The sequence below is a fragment of the Cebus imitator genome, unplaced genomic scaffold (assembly GCF_001604975.1).
Source record: "Cebus imitator isolate Cc_AM_T3 unplaced genomic scaffold, Cebus_imitator-1.0 Scaffold713, whole genome shotgun sequence".
NCBI lineage: Eukaryota > Metazoa > Chordata > Mammalia > Primates > Cebidae > Cebus > Cebus imitator.
In genome coordinates this window covers 514365-521087 of record NW_016108028.1, presented here as the reverse complement: position 1 = coordinate 521087, position 6723 = coordinate 514365, and positions in this window count along the sequence as shown.

Sequence of the window (6723 nt, the reverse complement as noted above, 5' to 3'; positions counted from 1 at the left end):
TTTAGACAGGGTCTGGCTCTGTTGCCAAGGCTGGAGTTCAGGGGTGCAATGTTGGCTCATTGCAACCTCTGCCTTCTACGTTCAAGTGATTCTTATGCCTCAGCTACACGAGTAGCTGGGATTACAGGTGCACACCACCACACCAGCTAATTTTTGTATTTTTAGTAGAGATGGGGTTTCACTATATTGGCCAGACTGGTCTTGAACTCCTGGCCTCAAGTGATCCACCTACCTCAGCCTCCTAAAGAGCTGGGATAACAGGCATGAGCCACTGTGCCCGGCCAGTATGCTTTTTGTTATTGACTTAAAGGAATTATTCAAATAATCAGGTTAAAAGTCTTTCTGTTACTTATTAAGATTCTATATATTTATATATGAGAGAGATTATATATATATAGATATATATATATATTCTTTCTAGTTTTGTGAATTTTTCTCTAAATGGTATATTTTGATGAAAATAGTTTTTAATTTCAATGTAGTAGTTTATCAATATTTCCATTTCTTATTCGTGCTTTCTGTGTCATGTTTAAGAAATCTTTTCCTCTCCTAAAGATATTCTCCCACTTACCTTCTAGATTTCTTATTGTTTTACATTTCACAGTTAGACCCACTACCTGGATTTAGTTTTTGTATATATGACTAAGGGCCAAGATTCATTATTTTCCATGTGGATATCCAATTGACTGAGCACTCCTTATTGAAATGATTATCCTACCCCTACTAGTGTTCAGCTTATCCTTTGTGACAAATCAAATGTTCCTATAGATATGTCTATTTCTGAGTTTTCTATCGTTTGCTTGTTCTATTTTTCTATCTTTTGACGGTACTATCTGGTTGTAATTATTTTAGCTTTATGTTAAGTTCTGATATCTGGTAGTCTTCAAACTTTGTTCTTCAGCTCCATTATAATCTTATGGGACCATCATACTTGGTCCATTGTTTACCAAAATGTCATCATATTGTGCATGCCTGTATATTCTGAATTCAACTCACCATCTCTACTACCACTACTAATTTCAAGCCACTGCTACTTCATTCTAAATTAACTTAAATGAACTTATATCTGGTCTCTTGACTCCTCCAGTTCTCATAACTTACACACAGTAAAGAGGCCATTTAAACATGTACAAGATCTTATTACTCCTGTAGCTCAAAATTTGAAATGATTTCCAATCCCACTTAGAATAAAATCCAGACTTCTTACCTATGTGATATTAGTCAAGATTTGCTTATTATTACTTAAAACCATAAAGTTTTATTTCTCTCTTACTCAAAGTCTATTAAGAGTCTCTGTGCCTCATAATGGCAACTGTTCTTCATATGCAACTCAGTGATTCAGCCAACTGACCATCGGGTTCTGTTATCTGATGGAAGGAACAGAAGACAGAGCCTGATGGTTAATTTTTAGCTATCCACACCGAAGGAACAGGACTTCATAGTCCTTTGCTAGCTCTTCTATGCTATGGTCCAGAAGTGATGCAAGTCACTTCTGCTCATAGTCCACTGACTGGAAATAGTCACATGGACCCACCTAACAATCACCTTGGGCTTTGTGGATTAAGGGGGCTGGGAAATGTGGGAAAGCAAATGGAATATTTGATGAGTACTACTCCTCTAGTCACTTATGACCAAAGGTCTCACCTGCCTGTTCCTCCCACTACATTTCATTCTGTTCTTATTCACATTCATGGTGCTCTGGCCATGCTAGTTTTTTTGCTGTTTGTCAGGCATACCTAGCTCCTTTCTATATTAGAGGCTTTGCAGTTGTTCTTTCGTCTAGAATGCTCTTTCATGCCTTCTCTTGGCTGGCTGCTTCTGCTCACTCAGTTCTCAGCTCAAGTGGGTTCTTAGGCCCAGCCAAGATACCCACCTCACCTCACCATCACTCTGTCCTATTGCCCTGCTTAGACTTTTAAGAACCCTATTTTCTCTTTCTTCTCCTTTTAAGATTCCAATTATGTGCTTGGTAGAACTTTTCATTATGTGCTATATGGCTCTTACATTCTTTTCTCATTTCTCTAAAATTATATTGCATATTTATTCTGTCTTTTCCATGTACATTTCACAATAGAAGGTTTGTGTTAATCTTGACAGATTCAATAGCTTTCTTGTCAATCCTAAAGGACCATTGTGGAGAGTAACTGAAGCAATAAACAAACAAAAAGTACACTGGGCCAGGTGTGGTGGCACAACAAACATTGTGCTTTTAATATCTAATGTATGTAATCCTAGCACTTTGGGAGGCCGAGGCAACTGGATCACTTGAGGTCAGGAATTCGAGACCAGCCTGACCAACATGATGAAACTTGTCTCTACTAAAAAAAATACAAAATTTAGCTGGGTGCTGTGGCAGGCGCCTATAATCCCAGCTACTTGAGAGGCTGAGGCAGGAGAATTGCTTGAACGACTTGCGGGGCAGAGGTTGCAGTGAGCTGAGATCGTGCCATTGCATTCTAGCCTGGGCAATAGAGCAAGACTCCATCTCAAAAAAATAAAAAAGTACACTGTATACTGTAAATTGAGATTCAACATTACCTGGATGTGGTGCCACTCCCCAACCTGGAGGATCACCAAGGCAGGGCTGTTGTTACACACCTATTGCATATAACAGTGGTTTCTCAAGATGAGGACCTCTTTTAATCCCTTTTCCCCGCCAAAGAATCAGACTTTACATTGTAGAAGTTGTGATTTTATTATCTAACGGTGTATGTAAGGCATAAAACATTTGGATTACAATAAGATTTTTAGATAAATATGTAGGTTTTAAAAATTAACCACAACAGCCTTTTTATATATTTGAAAAATAGCATTACATATCTGTATAAAGCATTTTATTTAGTTAGTCTGCAGGAATGCTTGACATGACATGAATTTGTGGACCTCTTACATTAACTCCATACTAGGGGTCTATACATGTGTAAAGAAAATCTGTAGGTTATAACTTAATATATTCAGCAATGAAGTCTGATAGGCAGTCATATTTGCTCTAAAAAGAGGACAGCAAATGTTCTTTTATCTCATGAATACTTACTGAATATCCACTGCTGTCAAACCCCATACTGGAGACTACATACTTCACGTGACTCATTCTTATTCTCTGCCCTCAAAGAGTTCAAGATCTAGAAAGGAGACATATGAATGATAGGCTCCCTCCCTTCCTCACCAAGGCCTTACTGAGTCAAGCTCCCTGGACCTGACTCCTCTGACGATTAATCTTTTCCCAGAATATTCCTCAGTCTGTTGTGTAAATAGGTGTCTTGTGGCTCATACATGGTTGAAAGTGAAACTGGACACCTGACACCTACGCAGATAAACACTCTGCCAGTCAGCTGTGGAAAGCATGACATGAATGATTGAAACCACTACCTGTGATCCATAAGTTCAGCAAATGTTACTTCCTAGATCTCAGATGTGCTGAGATCAGGAAGGGTTCATGGAGAAGTTGCCTTTGAGCTGTGCCTTGCAAGACAAGTTTGGAAAGGCAGAAGCAGTCCAGGTGGAAGAAAAGACTCTTGGTGACCAGCTATGGAATCTGAGCTCTAGTCAAAAGACAAAGTGAAGCCAGCAGGGAAATGGTTCACTCAAAGCAGTGCTTGCATACGGGCACCTGGCAGAGTGTAGCTGTTTCATAAATATTCATGTTCTGAGGGGCTTAAGAGAACAAAGCCAAGAGTCCAGTTGAGGTTACTGAAGTGCTCCATGGGTCTGTGAGATGCCCAGGCCCAGGACGAGGTGATGGCAATGAAAGCAGAGGCAAAGACCGGTGAGAGACCCTGGAAAGAAGAATTGCCTGGAGAGGGAAATTGAGTTCATCTCCAAAGTTCGGCGCCTCTTCTCTTTCTATTCTTGATACCCTGGTTTCCTGTACACACCCACACAAACCTTAAGGTAGAAGTGAAAACAATGCTGTCAGCAGTTTCCCTTCTGATCACTGTCATTGAATTCATGCACTGATATGTGGCTCCTGCTCAGAAATTTGCCTGGCAATTATGAGACTGTGGCGAGCAGTGTATGTCACATTCAGAATGCTGGTTCACTTCTCTGATATCACCCTTCCTGAAAGTGTCCTTATCCAACACATGATCACCAACTGTCACATGATTGTGTGACTGCCATGGGGGAGCCCAGGCACAGCACACAAATCAGATTAGTTCAGCCTGTAAACTGAGCCTTTGCTTAATAGCCTGGAAATGCCCTCCACCCCTCAGCCCTCAGGCCTGAAATCCTATCATCCCTCAAACCCAGTACACATGTCCTCTGCCTACCCACACTCTCCTGGCCTTTACCTCGCCCTAGCATTGACCAGTCCCCTTCAGGACACTCGCAGAGTCCTCTGGTACCACCCCCCTCAGCTGTCATCCCTGGCTAGGCACTTGAGGGCTATGGAAGTCTTACTGTTGTGGCCCAGCACCTCACGCAGGGCCACATGGATGACATTTAGTTGGCAATTCTTAAATGTTGGTTAAACCCAGCTGTTAGCTGCTAGTAGGACAATTCACGTGTCCCTTTTGGCAAGGGTAAGGTTAACGGTTGGGATTTTAGAGACTTCTAGTTGCACTTTCCAGTTTTCTTTTTCTTCTCTCCCTATTCAAACCAGCAGGAAAAGAGAGTAGTTCAGGGGTTGGTGCCAAAATCCAGAGCCTTATCAGGGGGAATAGACAGGAAGGGACAGATCTCAGACACATTTTAAGAAATTGAGAGACAGAGACTGAGTATAAATCATATATTCGGGGGAAGGAGGCAAATGGCTTAAAAAAATTTTTTTAGCACCGTGATGTTCTTAGTCAAAGATGACTCAGGCTTCAAGCCTGGATGATTGGATCATAGTAGCAGCTATTACCTTAAAAAAAAGGAAGAACAACTTTGGGGAAGATGTTGATTTGCTTTTGGATGGATTGAATTTAGACTATTGTCAGGACACTAAGTAGACACGTAATGCAAACAGTTGTTTCAATAGATGAGGGTGAATGTTAAGGATCAGAGAGGATTCCAAGGCCTTCCTAAGGCACAGGAGGACTCAGGCACTGGGATACTCTCATCACCCCCATGCTTTTCTTAAGGAGAAGAAACCTACCTCCTCTGAGATAGTGGGGCAGTGGGGAGTTGTGATGGTCATCCCAGGGATTGGGGTATGCCCAAGTGTGAGATCAGAGATGTATGTGTTTGAGGCCATGGGGAGCAGTGTATGTCACTTTCAGAGTGTCAAACTTGGGACCACTCAGCAAAGAGATCAAGGGCTGGGTGAGAATTCAGCAATTACAGAAGATTTATGTTTCAACATAATGTTCTTTTTCCTACAGATTTAAAGCTTTTAAAGTGTCATATTGACACATAAAATTTTAAAACAAGTTGAGTACATGAAGGCTGTTTTTGACACTTATGAAAAGACATTAAGCCCTCCTTTAAAGTTAAACCTCTCTGTACCTGACCTTCTCTCCCTGCCTTTGTCCATGCCACTAAGGTTACTGTCTTTAATTCAATTCAAGGAGATTTTGTTGCATGTTTACAATGAATTACAGTGTTTTGGGCACACAGAGAAAAAGAAAACATAGCCCCTGCTTTTAAAGACTTTACAATCTCATCATAGAAGCCTGACATACATGCAATAAGCTATTAACCACTATTGCAAGGCAGCATAGATACTGACTGACAGGACATACGGGTGACCAGGTCCCCTGGAGGAGATAGAACTGGAAGTGGACCCTGAATTATGGGTAGAATATAAAAGTTGGGGGGATGGGAAGGAGCAGGAGCAAAGGCATGGAGGTGACATTGACCACAGTATGTTTTAGACTGGCTTCAGCACACGGGGGAAAATGGCAGATAATTTTAGTTAGGCAGAGTAGGACCAGACTGAGGAGCCCTATTTAGCTAATACATCTTGGTTGCAAGTGCTAGAAACTGACATGAGCAGGCTAAATTGTATAACATGGTGATTAGGGCTCAGATTCTGAAGTCAGATGGCCTTGGTGTGAATCCTGATTTTATCTACTGCTAACTGTAGTGGGCAGGTTACTTAATTTCCTTGTCCCTGTTTCCTCATATGTAAAATGAAGTAATACATGGATTTATTGGGAGGATTAAATAAGATAATTTGTGCAAGGTAATTGGAAGTTTACCTGGCACGTACTAAATGCTCAGAAAGTGTTATCTTTTTTGTTGATAATGTTGATGATGTTGATAATGATGATGATGAAGCAAAGGAGAACTTATCATAAGGACACAGTGGGGCCTTATGGAATTCAAGGTCAGGAATGTCAGTAGATTTTAATATGGGACTAGATCAGAAAGCCATCAGGGAAAACAGAAAGCCATCAGGGACCCAGTCACCATCTTCTACTTCTGTTTCTCTTAGGAGAAGTACAACATGTTTCTGTTATCTAACAGAACAGTCTTCCCTGTTTCTCTGTTTTCATGGTGGAATATGTTCACCCTCAGCCCCTGAGTTCATATGGAACAGTTCCAACTACCAGAAGAGACGCACGGCTGCCTCTTAGTATGATTTCAGGCTTTCAGGAAGGAAATCTATCTTGTCCAGAATAAGTCAGGTGTCTACTTCTGGTCCATTCAGCTGGGTCTGAGGACAGGGTCATGCAGTACAATTTGGGCTGCCCATCTTCTAGATGGGGGTCAGTTCTTAGAGAAAGGGATGACTCTTAAGCTCAAAAGACACATCAAGCTCTTTCCCTCTGATGTGCTACTGAAGGTCCTGGTGTCACC